Raw genomic sequence first — 19498 nt, forward strand, 5'->3', positions numbered from 1 at the left:
TTTCTTCATTCAGTTCTATCAGTTTCCCCTTAAGTATCTTGAAGCATAGTTGTTTATATACACACATTTAGAATTGTTTTTATAGATTAATTAATTTATTATTGTGTAGTGTCCATTTTTACTCCCAGTGATATTCCTTGTTTCAAAGTGTACTTTGTTTTTTATTAATATAACCACTCCACCCTCTTTTCATTAGGGTTACCATGGTATATATTTTTTCATCTTTTTATTTTAACCTAAACATGGCAGTATATTTAAAATGGGTTTTTTGGGCCGGGCACGGTGGCTCATGCCTATAATCCCAGCACTTTGGGAGGCGGAGGCAGGTGGATCATGAGGTCAAGAGATCGAGACCATCTGGTCAACAAGGTGAAACCCCGTCTCTATTAAAAAAAAATACAAAAAAATTAGCCGGGCGTGGTGGTGCACGCCTGTAGTCCCAGCTACTCGGGAGGCTGAGGCAGGAGAATTGCTTGAACCCAGGAGGCGGAGGATGCAGTGAGCTGAGATCGTGCCATTGCACTCCAGCCTGGGTAACAACAGCGAAACTCCGTCTCAAAAAAACAAAAAATAAAAAATAAAAATAAAATGGTTTTTTTGTATACAACCTATAATAGTGTGTTGCTTTTTCATTAGAGTTTTTACTATTTTCATTTAATGTAATTATTGATATGTTGTATTTGAATATATAATCTTTCTGTTTTCTACTTGTTCCATCTATTTTTCCTTCTTTTATTCCTCTTTCACTGTCTTCTTTTGGATCAATTACGTATTCTTTTAAAAGCAGTTGACTTAAGTGTTGACCAACCTGCAGAATTATGATGGACACCCAACCAAAAATTGCTTCGGATAGTAAGACTAACAGTGACACACAGACACCAAAAAGGAAAGAAAATATTATTATTCATATTTAAGGCTATCTGCAGGAAGCTCCCTAGAAAGTCTGAAAATTATTTGGGGTTTTTGTGGTGGTTAGACGGTGGTGTTGGGGTAACAGTTCCTGCACAGTGGGCAGGGCTTGTGTGGGTTTGAACTTCCCAAAGTGCCAAAGGAGGGAACAATGCACTTGTTTCAACCCCAGAATTAGAAACCTATTGCTCATTACTAAGCATTGGGCTTGTATTAAAGGCACAATTTTTTTTTTTTTTTCCTCCATTACCAGAGTCCAGACTATGTCTTAGGCAGGCTTTGTTTGCCTGGGCCTATGATGTCAAACGTTCTCTGCTCTCTTCAAGCAAACTCTAATTTGTATCTTTCAGAGTGTTTTATATTGCCCCCACTGTGATATCAGTGTAGAATCATGTGGCTAGGAACTTTTGTTTCTATGCCTCCTTCAGAAGCAGTGTATCTTTACCTGAGTCCAGGGTCAAAGAGTTTTCTATTCTCCCCCAGAGCTGGCAGTCTTGTCCTTTACTCTCCCTACCAGAAGCAGTGGATCTTTACCTGGTCCCTTGGAGAAAGGCAGTTTTCTGCTCTCCACCAAATAGCCTTTGCTTCACAAAACAGAAAGGTCCAGGCAAATTGGTGGGTTTTATATTTAAAGGATCTCTCTCTTCTCACTTGCCTTGCTCCCAATGTTGAGAATCCATGCAGGTCCACGGGAAAGAGCTTGTAAATGTGTACAGACTTCTTTTGTATCTGTGGCTTCCAATTAATCTAAACTACCATTCTAGCCCAGATTTGACCTTTAATATTTTTTTATCAATTGCAGTATCTTTAAACTATTTGTATGTCTTTTTTCCCTCTAATTGTCTATTTGATTACAGTGTGAGGGAAAGTCTGAAATAAGTTTCTCTGGCATGGAACAAACAGGTGTTTCTTCAATTTGCTATTATTTTTAAAATGTACACAGAGTAATGTGGCATTGACTGATTAATACGGTGAGATGGAACTTCCTAATTAAAAGTCATTCTTTTCCAGGTTATACCCGGGACACCTTTGAAATCTTTGCCTGAAAATTATGAAAATTTCTTCAAAAGACTGTTTGTAGTTCATATTTTACTTTTTAAAGCTAGAATTTATTTTAAATTATTCATGAAATGGAATGATCCCAAAGGGGTTAAACTGTGATTCTTTCTTACAGTGGATAAGGAGGGGAAAAAACCTTCAAAACTCACTGATAAAGTCTCCCTTTGAAGGATAAAGCCCTTGACTCTGAAAATGGCCACCTTTAGAAGCATAGCTGAGGAAACCACTGCTATGTGCTATGTTTTGAATGTTTTTCCCCTCCAAAACTCATGTTGAACTTAATCTTCAACATGGCAGTAGTGAGAGGTAGGGGTCTTTAAGAGACGATGAAGTGGTATGAGGGCTCTGACATCATGAATAAATCAATCAATTCATGGATTAATGGGTTAATGAATTAATGGGTTACCATGGAGTGGGCTGGTAGCTTTACAAAAAGTGGAAGATAGACCTGAGCTAGCATCCTCAACCCTCATATGTGATGCCCTGTACCAGTTCAAGACTCTATGTAGTTCCTCCCAGCAAGAAGGTCCTCACCAAATGCAGTTCCTCAACCTTGGACTTCTCAGCCTACATAACTATAAGAAACAAATTTATTTTCTTTACATATTATCCACTTTCAGGTATTTTATTATAAGTAACAGCAAAAGGAATAAAATTGTATGACCATATTTGTGCATCACAACTACAGCACACATCATATTACCTAGAGACTTGAGTAGTTTTACTAAGGATGTCATAAGGAAAGAGTTTCTCTAGTGTATTTTTATCTACTTAAAAAAAATAAACTGGCCACAATGGCCCATGCCTGTAATCCCAGCACTCTAGGAGGTGAAGGCAGAATTACTGTTTAAAGCCAGGAGTTTGAGACGAGCCTGGGCAGCATGGCAAGTTAATACAAAAAAATTAGCTGGGCATGGCGATGCAGGCCTGTAATCCTAGCTATTGGAGGCTGAGACTGGAGGATCTCTTGAGGTCAAGAGTTCAAGTCTGCAGTGGGCTGTGATGATGCCACTGCACTCCAGCCTCGGTGACAAGAGTGAGATCTTGTCCCAAAAAACAAAAAATAAAATCATTCAGTTAACACAACAAATTCTGTACTATCTTTCTTTAGTAGCTCACTACAGAAAGTTATCTTACAAGAGTTAGCTTTTGGAAATATCTTTCTAAAGTAAAAAATGTATAATTACATACAGTACAATGATGCTTATCATAGTAATCTATTATTTAATTTCTGCGATGATTTTAGCAAGGAGTCTGTCTATACTCCCTGCTGATTTTTCTTTAAAAAAGCTGCTAAAACTTAATGCTCAGAGATCGCTGTCCACTTTAGTGAGAAAGAGATACCTAGTGTGGATAGATTTTCTCACATTTCACTTGTATGTAAATGACTTCGTTGAGCATCACGGTTGTTAAAGGATGAATGGTAAAAGGGATTCAATGATATTTTGTATAATCTTAATTTGGCAAAAGAGTATTGCAAAAATGGCACAGAACAGTAATACTGTTTTAAAATAAGGCTCTGATCAATAAAATTAGCATCAGTATATTAGATACTCAGAAGAAAAATGTAAATCAGATTTTTAGCATTTACCCTGTTTCAACTCTGTGCATATTATTTTCAAATGTTTGTCTCCTCCCATGATATCTTCCCTCAGCTTCAAATTTATATGTTCATATGCTACTTAATATGAGTAGGTATCTAACAGAGACCCTAAATTTCATGTGTCCAAAATGAAACTCTCTTTCTACTCCTGCCTTCTCCAGTAGTCTCCCCCATGATCCCTACTGCTCAAGCTAAAAACCTAAGAGTCATTTCTCAACTTTTTAGTGGACTCTATTTAACATAAAATTATTCTAAAACTATCCCCTGCATTGCGTTTGGCACTTGGTTGCCTCTTTTTTTAACCCTAAAAATGTTCAAATCCAATTTGAATTCGTTATCAAAGGGTAACAACAGAGTGAGTCCTCTTCTAATAATGAGGAGAAGATTTCCCATTTTCAAGACCACAGTCAGGTTCAAAAGGCTTTTGTCCCCCATTAATTCTATCAAACTCCCTCAGCTAAGTCAAGGCATTACTTTAGCAGCACAAACTTCGTAGCTTAAACAATAGAAATTTATTATTTCACAACTGAATAGACCAGAAGTCCAAAATAAGTTACACTGGGCCAAAATCAATGTGTCAGCAGGGCCACCCTCTCTTAAGATGCTCTAGCTAGAAACCTGTTCCTTGCCTTTTCCAGCTTCTGGGAGTTCCAGGCATTCTTTGCCCTGGAAATGCTTCACATTTGGAGTGAATGCTTCACTCTAGTCTCTGCCTCTGTTGTTACCATTGCTTTCCCCTCTTCTGTCTGTGTCAAATCTCCCTCTGCATGAAAGAATTTCCTCATGAAGGATACTTGTGATTGCATCTAGGGCCCACTTAGATAATCCGAAACAATCTCTGAATCTCAAAATCCTTACTTTAATCTTACCCCATAAAACTGCTTTTTGCCATATAAGGTAACATTTGTCTGTTCCAAGTATTAGGATGTGGACAGCTTCTGGAAAAGGGCATTATTCAGCCTACCAAAATCTTACAGTACCTATTTCAGATAGTGACTTTAAATGTGTCACTGATTGGATGAAGAGACATAGAATCTGATTACAAAACCAACTCCAGTCATTTATTTGCACATCTATAAGTTAAACTGATGTCATCTTCTCCTAAACAGTAAATAAGAATAAAAGTCTTATAATTTTTTTCTGTCATCACTATTTATTATTACCTACAAGACAGTTACAAATAACTAGTGCCTATATGGATTCCTACAAATAATTTATTCTTTCTGGATTATTCCAAGACTTGTCAGCTGCTTGTCACTGAAGACATACATTTTACAGTCTCACCTAATGAGTTAAAAATCATATTTGTCTTGTCTATGGAATGTCTCACAGTTTATATTTTTTGTTGATTTTCTACTGTTTTCAGAGAAGAGAACTGTACCCCAGATATGGTTTCTTATACCACCTTTCATTTATGTTTTTCAGGAAACTATAGTGATTTATTTTTATTTCTAGTCATTTTGTGACCAGATTTTTCAGATGTCCATATCTGAAAGAAAACAGTTGAAAATAGATTTTTTTTTTCCCACCTGACCATTAAGTTTAATGTCATGGATTGAGAAAGTTCCAGGTTAGTGGAAATATCCCAAAATTTGTAGTCATAGAACCAGGGTTTCTGTTCTGACTGTACCATTCCCTCAGCTCAAGTTCTTTATCTGCAAAATGGGAGTTGTTATAATAAAATCCACAAAAAAAGTTGTTAATACAATTAAAGTAAATAAATACATATTGGGAACTGTAAAATACCATTCAAGTTATAATTATGATCATCTGAGATGCTTCTCGTAGATTTTTTAAAAACTGGGTGTTATTTCAAATGTCTCTGTTTATTAATTTATACTTAATCATTCATTTAACATCTACAGAGTAGCTACTATATATCAGATGCTTGTCTGTGCTAGGTACACAACAATAAATAAAGCAACTAAGTTACTGCTTTAATGGCACCTACGTTCTAGTAGAGACCATTAAGTGCTGAAGTACTATCTTGAGAGGCTATTGCTAAGAAACTTACAGATGTCTGTTGTATTCTGGTTTATGGGGAAGTTCTACATGCACTCATTTTTTCATTCACTCAGCAAATCAATGTGCATCTACAATGTGTCAGAATTGTTATAAATGCATTTATCAAAATGAAAGTCCCTTAAATGGTCTAATCCAGTAGGTGAAATAATAAACTGGCAATGGTACCAGAAAGAGAACAGAAACAGTACAGCATTCTATAGGAGCTCCTCAAGAAAGCATCCGGCCCAAGGCAGGAAGTCATATCTTCTCAGAGTTAGTAACATCTAAGCTGAGTCTTAACAACTAACAAGATTTGTGAGGGGAGGTCAGAGAGACATTATGGCAGATAACTATCAAGATCAGCAGTTAATGTGGGCTTCAGGGCAGTCTCAGGTGAAAACATTGTGGCTAGTGTCTATTCAATAGCAGGGCAATCAAATAATATCCTCTACAAATTTTAAAAGGATTCTCTTTCCCATCCTCCCCAATGATAAAGTACAGTTGCCCCCTCAGTGTCCATGGGGTTCCAGGATCCCTACAGATACACCTGTGGATGCTCAAGTCTCATATCAAATATATTTGCACAAAATCTATGCACATTTTCCTGTATACTTAATTATCTCTAGATAATCTCTAGATTCCTTATAATACCTAAGACAATGCCTGCACATCACTTTATTTGCTTGGATTCAAAGAAGTACTTTGTGCACGGCACATTCAGATTTTGCTTCTTGGAAATTTGTGGATTTAAAAAAAATATTTTTGATACATAGTTGATTGAAGCCACAGATGCAGAACCCACATATACAGAGGGCTGACTGTGCTTAATCGTCTCATTTTTACATTCCATATTATCAGTATTTGATCACTGTTTGTTGACATGCTAAGGAAATTCCCTCTTAATATTCTAATTGGAGAACTGAATGGGGATTTAAAACATTCTCAATTGGCTAGGTTGGAAAGGCTTTTTTGAAACTATCTTTGCTTGGTAAGATCAGACAAGTTTTTCACTGCAGAACTGTCTTTGACATTTGTCTTGATACATGCTTCTAAGTAACTGGCGTATAGTTTCTTGTAATTTCCTTGACTATTAATATAAACCTAACTAGGGCAGAGCTAAGAATGCTGATGGAGACTAAATAGATTCAGCCATGAGTTTTGGCAGCCATTGGACGAGGCGTCAAAATGGTCAATTCTGGTGCTGTTCACTCATCAGGTATTTTTTATTTCCAATTTATCCACCTGTTACTTGGAAAGCTGCTGACTGGGCTTGTATTAATTGAGCTGAATATTTATTTGGGTAAAATATTAATACTATTTTTGTATCTTTGCCCCAAACTTATTTTTGAATACTTTGAAAAAGTCATTGGATGAGTCCTCTTCAACTTAAACTAGTAATTAATAATAATTTAATACCATGGGGTATCTTTCATGCTGCAGAAAGCCAGATATTGTAAATGGTCTGTACAGTGACTAAATTTCTACATAACCAAAGTTTTTTTTTGCATTATGTCTGGATTTTATGTTATATGGTGGCTTTCCAAATTAAATATATTTTTTTATGATGGTATGTGGTTCTATCTCCCTTTCATGAGCAGTTTATGTTGTACTGAGGATTCTTGAGAGTGTGGTGTTGGTAGAAATCTGACAGTTTTATTCCCATGCTCACAAAGAGGGTATTATCTCCTTTTTTATGGGAACATGGGTGGTGATTACCCACTGGCTTGCTGTCTGAATGTAAAACATGTCTTTATTATGACTTCTGGCTTTTGTGAAGGTGTCATCTTTTGATTCAAACTCGAAGGGCTGGACCAAGGTAGTTAAACTTGACAATAAATTTTTGAATAAATTACAAACCCCATAAAGTATTCAATGATGGAGGTGGTTCTATGACAAGACACCCCCCTTTTCCTCTCTGTGGAGATGATGGTTATACCTTCATTTGAAGTATTAAAAATGGCCTTGGTTGTTTGGGTGATTTACCATGAAAAGAATTGGTTCTTAGTGCTCCATCCATTACCCCTCCTCTAACATAAATAGGCTCAACACCTCACATTTCACTTATATAATTTCCCCATCCAGACTTCCTCTGAAACCACTCTGTTTGGGTTTTTTTTTTTAACTGAATGCCTTATTTTCCCAAGAGGATTTCAAATTTCCCTCCTATTGACATAGTGCACCAAGAGCTATGGTGTCAGAGCACAGGGCTCTTTAACACAAATTTTAAAAATGCAGAAAGTATTTGTACTGGGGAGATAGAGAACTACAAAACGCTATAGGTAATTCTAGCATTTGGAGGAAACAAACCCTTCGGCACAAACCATCTGATGAAATGCCAACACTGAAAAGCTGATATTCCACCAATTAAAATTTAGCATAGTGCCAGTAATAAGGGCACTGAAACAAGAATTAGTTATGCCATAGTAGAACAAAATGGAACAAGAGCAACATAAGACATGCAGAGGTGGGTTTAAGCTAGGGGACAGTTCTTTTAGCCCCAGTAGTTAATGGTTATCACCTGTTCCCCTCTAAGGAGAAAGCAGAAATTTATACCAGCTTTTATCATATGTCCTTTCGGTTTTTGTATATGGGTATGTTTGTTTCCCTTTGATGTTGTCATAAATGAACACAAACTAGGTTAAAACAATGTAACTTTGTTATAGAACAGCCCTGGAGATTGAAAGGCCATGGCTTTGTTCCCTCTAGAAGCTGTGGGAAGGACTCCCTTTTTCAAATGCAGCTTCTGGAGGTTGCCCACATTCCCCAGTCTCCACATCTTCCTGTTTGATTACGACTCTCCTGGGTCCCTCTTATACAAATGCTTGTGATTATACTGGGTACACCCAGAGAATGCAGGATAATTTCCCCATCTCAAGGTGCTTAACATAATCACATCTGCAAAGTGCCTTTTCCATGTAAGGTAACAAACTCACAGGTTCCAAGGATTCAGATGTAGATATCTTTGAGGTGCCATTATTCAACCTAACACAGTGGGGGACAGGGAAACTCCTCTCAGCAGTTCTTTTCAGAGATTGTTACAGTCAACAAATCCTTCACGTCCTCTGTTTAGTGTGTGTCTACCTGACTCAGACTCATCTGTGGCATCCAGGAGTCAAATCTGAGTAACCAGCATCCGACACAAAATTGTCTAAGTGGGATTTTGTTTTACATATAACCCATGTGTGCTACGTAGTACACAATATATTCCTTCATTCAAGTCACCAGTATACATTTTGAACTGGATAATGTAAAGGACAGAGCCATTTTCTAGTAAATGAAGACTTCCCTCCTTTAATATTGAACAGTAACTGTTAGACTGGGAATTATTAATTCACTTACAAATCTATTAAGTGTTGTTTTACCATTTTACTCTAAATAACATCAAAAAATTATCAAACCCTACTGAAATCAAGAGGTGCTAAAGCAATTATTCTTCCTTAAATTACCATCAATCACTATTTTAAAACGATATAAAATCAATGTGGCTTCACTAGTTCTTCGTGAATGTATATTGATTGCTAGTGATCATTGCGTTCTTTTCCAAAGGTTCACAAGCCTTCTATTTTAAAAAGTCCAATCCCAAATGCTGATAAGAGGTTAAAATTAAGTTGTTTAGTTTATATTTTCTGGCATTGCCATTATCTCCATTAAAGAATTAAAACAGCATCTGTAAGTCTTATGTTTTCCTGCACCTTTCTTAGAAGCCATGGACATACAATTTCTTCCTATTCTACATACTTAAAATAATCATTTATACCATCTTTTTTTCTTTCTCTCTGTAGCTTACCTCATTTGCCTCACTTGTCCTTTAATATTCTTGGTGTTTTTTTTCATATTCCTTTCATACTGTTATATTTCTCTTTCATTATATATCTCTCTTTATACCTTTTGTAAAAGTCTTTTATGAACCTGGACTTAGAATGAAATACCTATGCAACCGAATTATTTTCCTTAGATGTCTTCCTTTTGCCTTTCTCATTGAACTATTCAAGATGTTTGTACAATCAGAATTTTACTTGGAGAACTTTCCACCCTTCATCATCTATTTCCCTTTTAGAGTCTCAAGGAAACTTTTTAGCAATTGGCTGTCAAAGTCTATGGCACATGAATAAACAAACCAGGCTTCTCTTTCTTTATATTAGGTATTTACTGTTTCTTTAATAATCAGTTTTCCTTCTTACTTAAAATCAAGTCCAGAATGGTATTTACCTATGTTGATTGTCTTACTCTCATAATAAAATAGTCTTTCAAAAGTTTATCAGATCCCCTTTTTTCAGCCAAATTGGACTTCCAACAGATTTCAAAAAAGCTGGTTTCCTGCAACACAAATGTTTATCTTTATAATCTGTCATAGAGAAGCATATTTTGTCTGTTCAAGAAGACATGACACAATATAGTTTCAACCCAACTCTCTATATCATCCAACTGCCTTCTGCCATGCTTAGAAACTCAAGTTCATAAATTTGTATACAGTCAGCATATTTTTTCAGGGAGGAGCTACTCACCAACTCTTTTTTTAATTTATTTCTAATTGCCATGTTCCTAACAAAAATCTAAAAACACAATGCTTAGTAATGCCTAAAATTGTGTTAACTCCTTGACAATATTTTGGGTTCAATTTATCACCCATTTTCTGTGGGCTAATTATGCATCAGTGTGTGGCCTAAGTATCTTTCAAGATTGGTGTCATGTTATTTTCATTTGATAATTCCTGCTCACAATAATTAAAAAAAAAAAAAGAGGGGAGGGCTTGACATCGTGGTTCACTCCTTTAATATCAATGACATCAATGCTTGGGAGGTTGAGATGAGGAGGACTGCTTGAGGCTTGGGGTTTGAGACAAGCTGGGGCAAGATAGTGAGACCCTGTTCCTACAGAGAATAAAAATTACCCAGGTGTGATGGTGTGCACATGCAGTCCTAGCTACTTGTGAGGCTGAGGTAAGTGTATGACTTGAGCCTAGTAGTTGGAAGTTGCAGTGAGTTGTGATCACATCATTGCACTCCAGCCAGAGTGACAAAATTTTTAAAAATGTTACTGCTGCATACAGCTGATATTGAACAGAAACTATATCCCCAAAGGCTACCAATGAAAACTAAATATACTTTGACACACCAGCACAGAATATTATGACTATATAAAATAAAATGTTGATACATGGAAATAACTACAGCCCAGCATATGGGGAAATGTTACAAGAAAGAAGGAAACCAACACATCACATTGATTCTGACTTTGTGAAAATGAATACATATAAATTAACAACCATTATAAGATCATTTGGAGAAGGTAAATAGTGGTATCTTCAGTAGCAGTTTGAGGTGTCAAGAAATCAAGATTTTAAAACTGCAACGAAGTAACCAAATAGTCCAAATTATGTGTGTGTATGTATGTGTGTGTGCGTGTGTGTACATACAGACAACTTTATCCAATTGCAGTCTACTTCCGTGTTGTCATTAGCTCAACCAGATGTAAAAGCTGAATCCCTGGGATGCATATAAAGCAGACTGAGATCAAAGGAAAGGAAAAACATAATTCATGTGCTGTTTTTAGTCTCTTCAATATATCCAGAAAGATCAAATATTTTAATTGGAAGTTTTTTGAGGTCCTGTGTTTCTCAAAATGCAACTAAAATTAACCTGCATCAAAAGCATCTAGCATTTTTGTTAAACATGCATTTTCTGGTCCTTATCAAGGCCTATTCCAATTATAAGAACTAAAGCCTGAAGCCTGACACTCTACCTTTGTTGATAAGCACTTCAGCTGATTCATAGGAATCCTAAATTTTAAGAACCATACCAGCTGAGCATGGTGACTCATGCCTGTAATCCAAACACTTTGGGAGGCTGTGAGTGGATCACACAAGGTCAGGAGTTTGAGACCAGCCTGGCCAACATGACAAAACCTGGTCTCCACTAAAAATACAAAAATTAGCCAGGTATGGTGGTGTGCCCCTATAGTCTCAGCTACTCAGGAGGGTGAGGCAGGAGAATCAGTTGAACCTGGGGGGCAGAGGTTGCAGTGAGCCAAGATGATGGTGCCACCGACTCCAGCCTGGGCAAAAGAGCAAGACTCCATCTCAGAAAAAAAAAAAAAAAGAGCTATAGCATTCTTATGAAAGACTTTAAGAGATCCACAAATCCCCAAATCCTGAATTTATGACAGTTTTTCTGGGAAAAGGATTCATTGCTGTCATGAGCTTCTTCACAGGTTCATGACTCCCAAAAGGTCAATGGAACCCGAAATTTTGAATGGCTCTCCCATGACATACTTGCCCACCATTGAGGCAGACAATATAATAAGTTTTGAATGATCCAGCATGCTTTGGTTTATTGGGTTAAAAAATAAACTCAATTCTTAACTTTTCTTGAATAGCTAGCTAGCTTTTTAATAGCTAGCTTGCAAGGTATACTTAGCACACAATTCCTTTAAATTTTTGGCTCAAATAAGATTTGTTCATGGAATAAGCAATCTGAAACACCTAACTGCCACACTAATTGATCAATTTCACAATTTTATTTGACATTAGCAGGCCTGGGATTTTCTATAAGGTAAGCCCTGGTGTTTAATATGATAAGATGTGAGCTATTCCTATAGTCTTTATGGCAGATTTAAAAATGTTTCTTTGATAGGTATCTTCGAATATAAAAGTCACCCAGAAAAATCAGGCAAACCCTATACAGAAATTAGGCAGTAATCTACGTCACTGAGGACATCAGAAGAGTTCATATCTTGAGAATGGCAATTCTTAGATGGTAGATGTCCTTGGTACAACCATATTTACGGCAAAGGAAACAAGTTCTATTCTAAGCTACAATGAGATTCCGGACTTTAAGCTTGATAGTAGTGCTATAATGGGAGTAACTCTGTGGGGAGGGGTGGGATGGGGCATGGGTAAGGGGACATGTTTTGCATTTGAAAACCTGAGAGTAGATGGTGACAGAATGAAAAATTTAAGTCACAATATTTTACAGTTCTTACTATTAAGTGCTAGTTTATTTTCCCCCACCCCCTGCATCTTAGTAGTCTGTTTTTAATAATTTCCTTATTTATAGAATGTAGCCAATACTTGAGTCTGAGCAACAGCTTCCAGATTCATCACCTCTTGCAATACTACTGCTGCCATGTAAAAAAGCAGCTAAACTACTGAATGAGAGATAACAGGGAGAGAGAAAGAGAGACATGTGAACAAGGCCACTTAGACTCTCTATCCATGACTAAGAGGGAATAGGCCTAACATCACATGAATGACTTCTGGCAAGACCAATAGAACAATCATTCAGTTTAATTGATGCCAATACAGAGAATCATGAGAAACACTAAATTATTACCACTGTAAGACACTAAATGTTGGAGTGTTTTATTACGTAGCAGTAAGTAATGCATGTTGCAACTTGGCCAGAGATTTTATAGAAGTAGAAATAAAAACATGGAAATCATTAGAATATATTTTGTAGATAATATCTTATTGTGGTGGACAAGAAGATGTGCTACCTAGACCTCTTTCAAGGAATGACTTCCTGCCTGGCTATGGAGAATGCAGTTAATGCACAGCCCCAACTGGTAGCTCCTTTAGGTGCCAAGAATGGCCTCTCCCAAGGTCATGCCACATTTAGTGACTAAGTGAGGCTGGAATAGAGAGGCCCACCAATTTCAGTCTAAACAGTGACATGCTTATATACAATTCTTGCTAAAGAGCTCTCCACTAGGTTGGTCAAGGCTTTTTAATATATTGATAGGAATGGTTGTACTAGGGACAGTTTCCTTGGGGTTGTATGCTTGGCAAGCATTAACCTATGTAAATAAGCTATCCAAGGCAAGCTTCTAGGTTCATTCTAATGAAGACTCCCATCAGTATGTTTCCTGCAGACTGCTACTGTCAGTTATGGGAAAGTAATGAACTATGTCTGTTACTATCAGTCAGTGACTCTAATAAATTCCTGCTGGTCAAGCAAAGTCTGTTCTCAGCACTTACCAGGATTCCCTGGACTTTTTAACTTTTTGTAAAAGTACAGGATAGAAATGATAATAAATCATTTTTGATTTATTATCTTGAGACTTTCACTGATTTGTTTTAAAAACTAGATTCGTTCATCTTACTATAGTAGTATTAAACTACATACCCAATGTTTTTCAATTAATGTTACAGTGACCCAATAAGATGAATATATTATCCCCCGATTAAAAGTGAAACTGAAGCTTAGTTACTCAAGGTCATATAGGTAGTAAATGACTGAGAATGATTTAATCCTAAATCTGGGTGACTCCTAAGCTCATGTTTTTTCTGCAGGTTCACTGTCTTTTATGGAGCTAAGCATTGATTGAAATAGAAGGAAATAAAACACAACTGTTTAAAGGGTCACGGTCTAAATTCCTACCATGTATAATTTTCTTTGACACAACTAAGAAAGAGAGAGACAGAAAGAGGGTATGCCAGAAATTAAAGGAAAAAAATAATTAAAAACAATCAACACTCCATGGAGGAAGAAGAGAGGAGTAGTGACCACATAAAAGGCTGGATAGAAGTCCATGAAGACATAGAATTTGAAGACAAGGAACATGAGAGTCTCAAAACTCTGACATGTAAGAGTTTACCTCCACCTTCTGAAACTTGAAAGGGATTAATTTTGTGACAAATAAGAAGTATGATTTTACACAGCATTGAGTGAATTTAAAGAATTCATTATCTGATAAAGATATTACCAACTAAAATCACACAGGGTTATAAGAAATTCTTAAATTATTTCATCAGCACCAGACCCTTAATGGTTTGCTGAGAAAACAAAGAAAATCTGGGGTTGGGGTGGAAAGAATAACCCATGACGCTGAGATCCCAAGCCCTTCTGTGGTCCCCTGTCATGCGCAGAGTTCTAGGTGGGCTGGCCCTCACCCTGCCCTACTTTTAACACTTCTTATATGCATCTGCTTGCTTCTGGGAGAAAAAAAGATGCTACACTGACAAAATTATGTCTGGACAGGGCTTTGGATTCAATTTCCCAAAACTGAACATAATCTACCTTTTTTTCTCCCTTAAAGACAAAGCTTGATTTTTGTCTTGGGGGTCACCTGAATGGTAGGGAGTGGGGTGGTGGTATGCCAGGGGCAGCTGAACGCTTGTCTCCCAGAGCTGATACGCTGTAAACCCAAAGGTACCTCTTACTTGGGACTAACCCTTGGATTTCTTGAGTACAAACCTCATCTCTGCCCCTAAATTGTGCCTTTGGTAAAGGCAGTTAATTTTTTCATTCTCACTCTATCATTGGTAGTTCAATAGATTTTTACTCTCTCTTCATCTCCTACCCCTTCCCTCTAGGGCTAAAGGCTTGAAGTTTAAGTCTCTCTTGAAGAAACGGCCATGCTTCATTTAATCCTGCTGCATCTAGACTGCTGTGGATGTCATCCTTCTGATGAGACATTAAATCAAGGTAAATATTAATCCCCCAGGCCGGAGAATCTATGAAGAGAAGAAAAATGTGTCTTCACCTCACAGGAAACACCACAGCCAATCTAGACCCTCTATGTTGCCTCCAGACCTCACACACTTGGAATTAATTAGAACATTTTCCCTCTGGAATATATTATAAGCTTTGTTTAATTTGATGGAGAAAATATTTTCAGAAATCTTGCCTGAATGCAAATGCTTCTGAGGAGTAAAAAATAAGAAAACATATATATATTTGTGCATCAAAACAAAGTACTTTTGCTTTCAACAAAGAAGGTCAATATAATCTATATTTTTACATGACCTAGGTGGAATACATTAAGATGCAGATTATTTGAGCAATATTATAATCCAGTTAAATCACCTCAAAAGAGCAAAGAAATCTGAGAAAAGATCAAGAAGGTGCTAGGTCAATATCCCCATTTCAGACTATCTGCCCCTAAATGTTTTCTTTTTTTTTTTTATTTATCAGACTGCAATCTAGTTCATCTGGAGTTTTGATATTAGGTAAGGATATAATTTCATTTACTTTTAAGCTAATTTTACCAGCACAATTTATTGCATAATTCCTTTCTTACACATATGTAAAACATATGTGGTTACCTGCATCTCGGCTGTTCTTGTTGATCCCGCGTCAGGACCAAACTGATTTGATTATTATAGGTTACTTTATGTTTAATATCTTATAGGACCAGTCCCTTTATTCTTATGAGTTTTCAAAATATTCATGTTCTTATTCTGTTACAGCAACAGGAAGAAAAAATATTTTCCCATATATTACTTCAGTTACAAGTTCACTTTGTTAAGTTTGAGCAAATAAATCACAATGGAGTTTTCAGTGAAATTAAATTAACTTGGGGAGGAATCAACATACCCTCTAAAAATACATCTCCACAGAAGTCCTTCAACATATGTGAAGGACTCCATCTATATTAGTCAAAACTCTTTCATTACCAGGAACTGAAATTCAATTTAAATAATCTTTAAAAGGGGGAAGCAATGTATACAAGAAGTAACCCCAAATTGATCATAATTCTACATGCGAAATCTAAAACTATAAAGTACCTAAGGAAAAAAATGTCAATTGTATGTCCCTGAATTTAGCAAAGATTTTTTAGATGGCTAGGACACAAAAACCATAACCTATAAAATAAGATAAATAGGACTACAAAATTAGAAACTTCTGCTCTTTGAAAGACACTGCTAAGAAAATGAAAAGACAAGTCACAGACTGAAAGCAAATATTTGCAAAACATAAATTTCATAAAAGACTTGTGTCCAGAAAATGTACTATCATAATGAAATAATGGGAAACAAACAACACAATAAAAAATGAGCAAAAGATTTGATCGGACACATCAGTAAAAATATGTGGATGGCAAATAAGCATATGAAAAGATGCTTGACATCATTTTTTCATTGAAACCACAATAAGATAACACTGCACACCTATTAAAATTATTCATTTAAAAAAACCCATCAAATGCTGGTGAGAAAGAAGAGCAATGGGAATTACTGCTGGCAGAAATGCAAAATGGTACAGCCACTTTGGGATTCAGTTTGGAAGTTTCTTATAACATTAAAAGTATATTTACTGTATAACCCAGCAATGCTACTCTTAGATACTCACCCAAGGGAAATGAAAATATGACCATATAAAAATTTGTATGCAATTACTTACTGTGGTTTTCTTCATAATTACCAAAATCTGGAAACAATTCAAAGGCCCATGAACTGGCAACTGCATAAACAAACTGTGGTACAGCCGCACAATGAAATATTACTTAGCAATAAAAAGGAACAAACTACTGATACTAGTAACAACACAGATGGCTCTCAAATGCATTTTGCTAAGTGAAAGAAGTGATATATTCAAAAGGGTATATACTTTGTGTTTCCATTTACAAGATATTCAGTAAAAGGCTAAAATATAGGAACAGAAAAACAGATTAGTGTTTGTCAGTGGATAGACCTGGAGAAAGGGATTAATAACAGAGGGGCATGAGGTAACTTTCTGAGGTGACAGAAATATCCTATGTCTTGACCGAGGTAGTAGTTATGCAATCTTTATGTACTGACCAAATTCACAGGACTAGTCACCTAAACAGAGTAAATTTTACTGCGTGTAAATAGATCTCAATAAACCTATCCTACAAGGGGGAGAGGTGTATATTGGCTCATCTGTTTGAAATGTCTGGGTGTTTTCTGGTTTCAGGCACATCTGAGGCCAAGGGAATAAAAACGTTCTTAGTCATGCGTTTACTCTTGCCCTTTTTTTCCTTCATATTGGTACATTCTTTCCAAATAACAGTGTCCACCAGTCTCTTCTTCCTTGCAATGATCTTTAGAGCTCATAAACTCAGAAAAAGATCTTCTCTTTCTTCATGGAACAATTTCCCCCAAAGGGCGCTGATAAACCCTACATAGATCTCATACCTCCCCCGACACAATCAGTATCTAGGCCCTGGAGAAAGAGATACTCTGATTGGCTATCTTCAGTCTTTTGCCCACCCCTGTGGCAGGAGGGACGGCCACATAAGAATCACTGGGTACAGTAGAGAAGCAAATTCCAAAGGAAGGAGAGCCAAGCAGACAAAATAACAGATGTCCTGACATCCTCATTCTTGATTACTGCATATCATGGTCTGTCTGCCGCTCTTGTTGCTCAACAATATCCAGCCAGGGCTCTTCCTTCAAGCTGTGTTCCAAGGAATTTTTACAGCATGTTTTCCAGATTTCCATCTTGCAGCTTTACTCATTCACTTAAATACAGCAGCTTCTATGGATACTTCTCTTAACCTCCTCTTTTTTCCATAGAAGCCCAACCCAGTATATTTGAATCAACTCTACCATACTGAGAGATTGGAATGCATTTGACTCTTCGGTGGATTATTTGATCTGCCATTTTGGTGATATTAGTCCTAGGAGGTCAGACTGCTGCCCACACTTGCCTGATTCTTAGCTGATTGCCTCAGCAGGTGCCCTGACAAAGCAAGAGAGGACAGGACCAACAAGGACAGGACTGACTTGAATTATTAATCTGTCCTTACCGGCCTAACCCATGTACAGTGCTGTTGTAGCTCACACTGAATTGCAGAGACTGATCACACTGTCTGAAATTTTCTAGTTTTCTCAGGAAGCAAACACTTACATTCTTTAGAAGAATCCTAAGAACCTATCTAGTAAACAGTTTAATTTTACAATAAAATAACAGAAGCCCTGAGAGCTGCTGGCCCAAGAGCTGAAACTAAAACCTTAACCTCTTATCTACTGGCTGTTGCCCTTGCCACTGTTTTCTGATGCTTCTCTTATTCTCAGATTTCCTACTGGTTAGTGATTTGTCTATAAACGTTCCTACCACTAATGAATATAAGTGTTTTTGAAATGCAAGTAAGTCAAGGTCAACATCTATTTGGTAGATTATGATGTCAGAGAGGATATAGAGCTTAGTGAGGTTTGGATTCAGAAAGGTTCAAATTTGAGTCCTGGTTTCAAAAGTATTAGCTGGGTGACCTTGGCAACTTACTCAGACTTTCCTCACTTATAAAATGTGGATAATAACAGTACGTCTTTCAGAGGGATATTGTACAGAATAAATCAGATTTTGAAAACATTTAGCAAAATAGCTAGCAGTCTACTCAGCAAAGACAAGTAGTCTTGTCTTAGCTGTTTCATTAGGTTGCCTGTTTGGTCTATACTTTTGCACTAGTCAAAAGAAAGGGTTTAGGAAGGAGAGCAGAATAGAGAATTTTGCAAACACCAGAGCCAGTAGTACTGAAAGAGGGATTTCATTTAATGCTTCTTAAGAAAATATTGTTTTCTTTATGAAAATATCCCATATCGCTGTGAAGGACTTTCAAACAGGGAAAGGAGGATAGTAATTTCAAGATAAGAAAAGCAACCTCTGAGATTTTGCAAGCCAATGTTGAAATTTGCATCAGTATCTTGATCTCTTAAAAACCTGTGTGGAAAGGAAGTCAAGTCAGGTTTGGGCAGCAAAATGATAGGGTAGAATAGGGAAGACTAATCAAAATGAGACTGCAGTAGAAGGAATACAGCTGTTCTTAGATAAGGCAAGAAAAAGGAATTGTGAAGGCATCTTGGGATCAGGCAGGCAAAGGATCAAGTTTAGGAGATCAGCTGAACAGTTGATATAGTTCAAGGCAACAGAGGGTCCAGTTGCAAGAACAAGTATTAGGAATCAGGAAATACTATAAGAATCTGAATCCCACTCTAAGGAGAGAGATAGGACAATAAAACATTGGATCATAAATGGGAATTACTAGCAAGGGGCTTAGTTTCTAAGAAATGAAGTCACCATTGCCACTGAGGCAAAGATTTCACACATTTCCTGTCCAGGAGTAGAACTAAAGCCAGAGTACTGCAAAGTACATAGCAGGATCATGCAGGGAGATATTTTAGGCCAGAATGGGTAGTGAGGAACAGCACCGTTTGTGAAGGAAGTCCTTCACACTCTTTAC

General features: G+C 36.8%; 1 protein-coding gene and 1 pseudogene across 3 annotated transcripts in view; both read right to left on the bottom strand.

Annotated features, from left to right (window-relative positions):
* GAP43 (growth associated protein 43) overlaps positions 1 to 19498 on the bottom strand; it is a 455759-nt gene that overhangs the window by 396949 nt on the left and 39312 nt on the right. The window lies entirely within an intron of this gene.
* The window catches only part of LOC141585362 (eukaryotic translation initiation factor 4E type 2 pseudogene), a 34423-nt pseudogene continuing 14925 nt past the window's right edge, over positions 1 to 19498 (bottom strand).

The sequence above is a fragment of the Saimiri boliviensis genome, chromosome 8 (genome assembly GCF_048565385.1).
Source record: "Saimiri boliviensis isolate mSaiBol1 chromosome 8, mSaiBol1.pri, whole genome shotgun sequence".
Taxonomy (NCBI): domain Eukaryota; kingdom Metazoa; phylum Chordata; class Mammalia; order Primates; family Cebidae; genus Saimiri; species Saimiri boliviensis.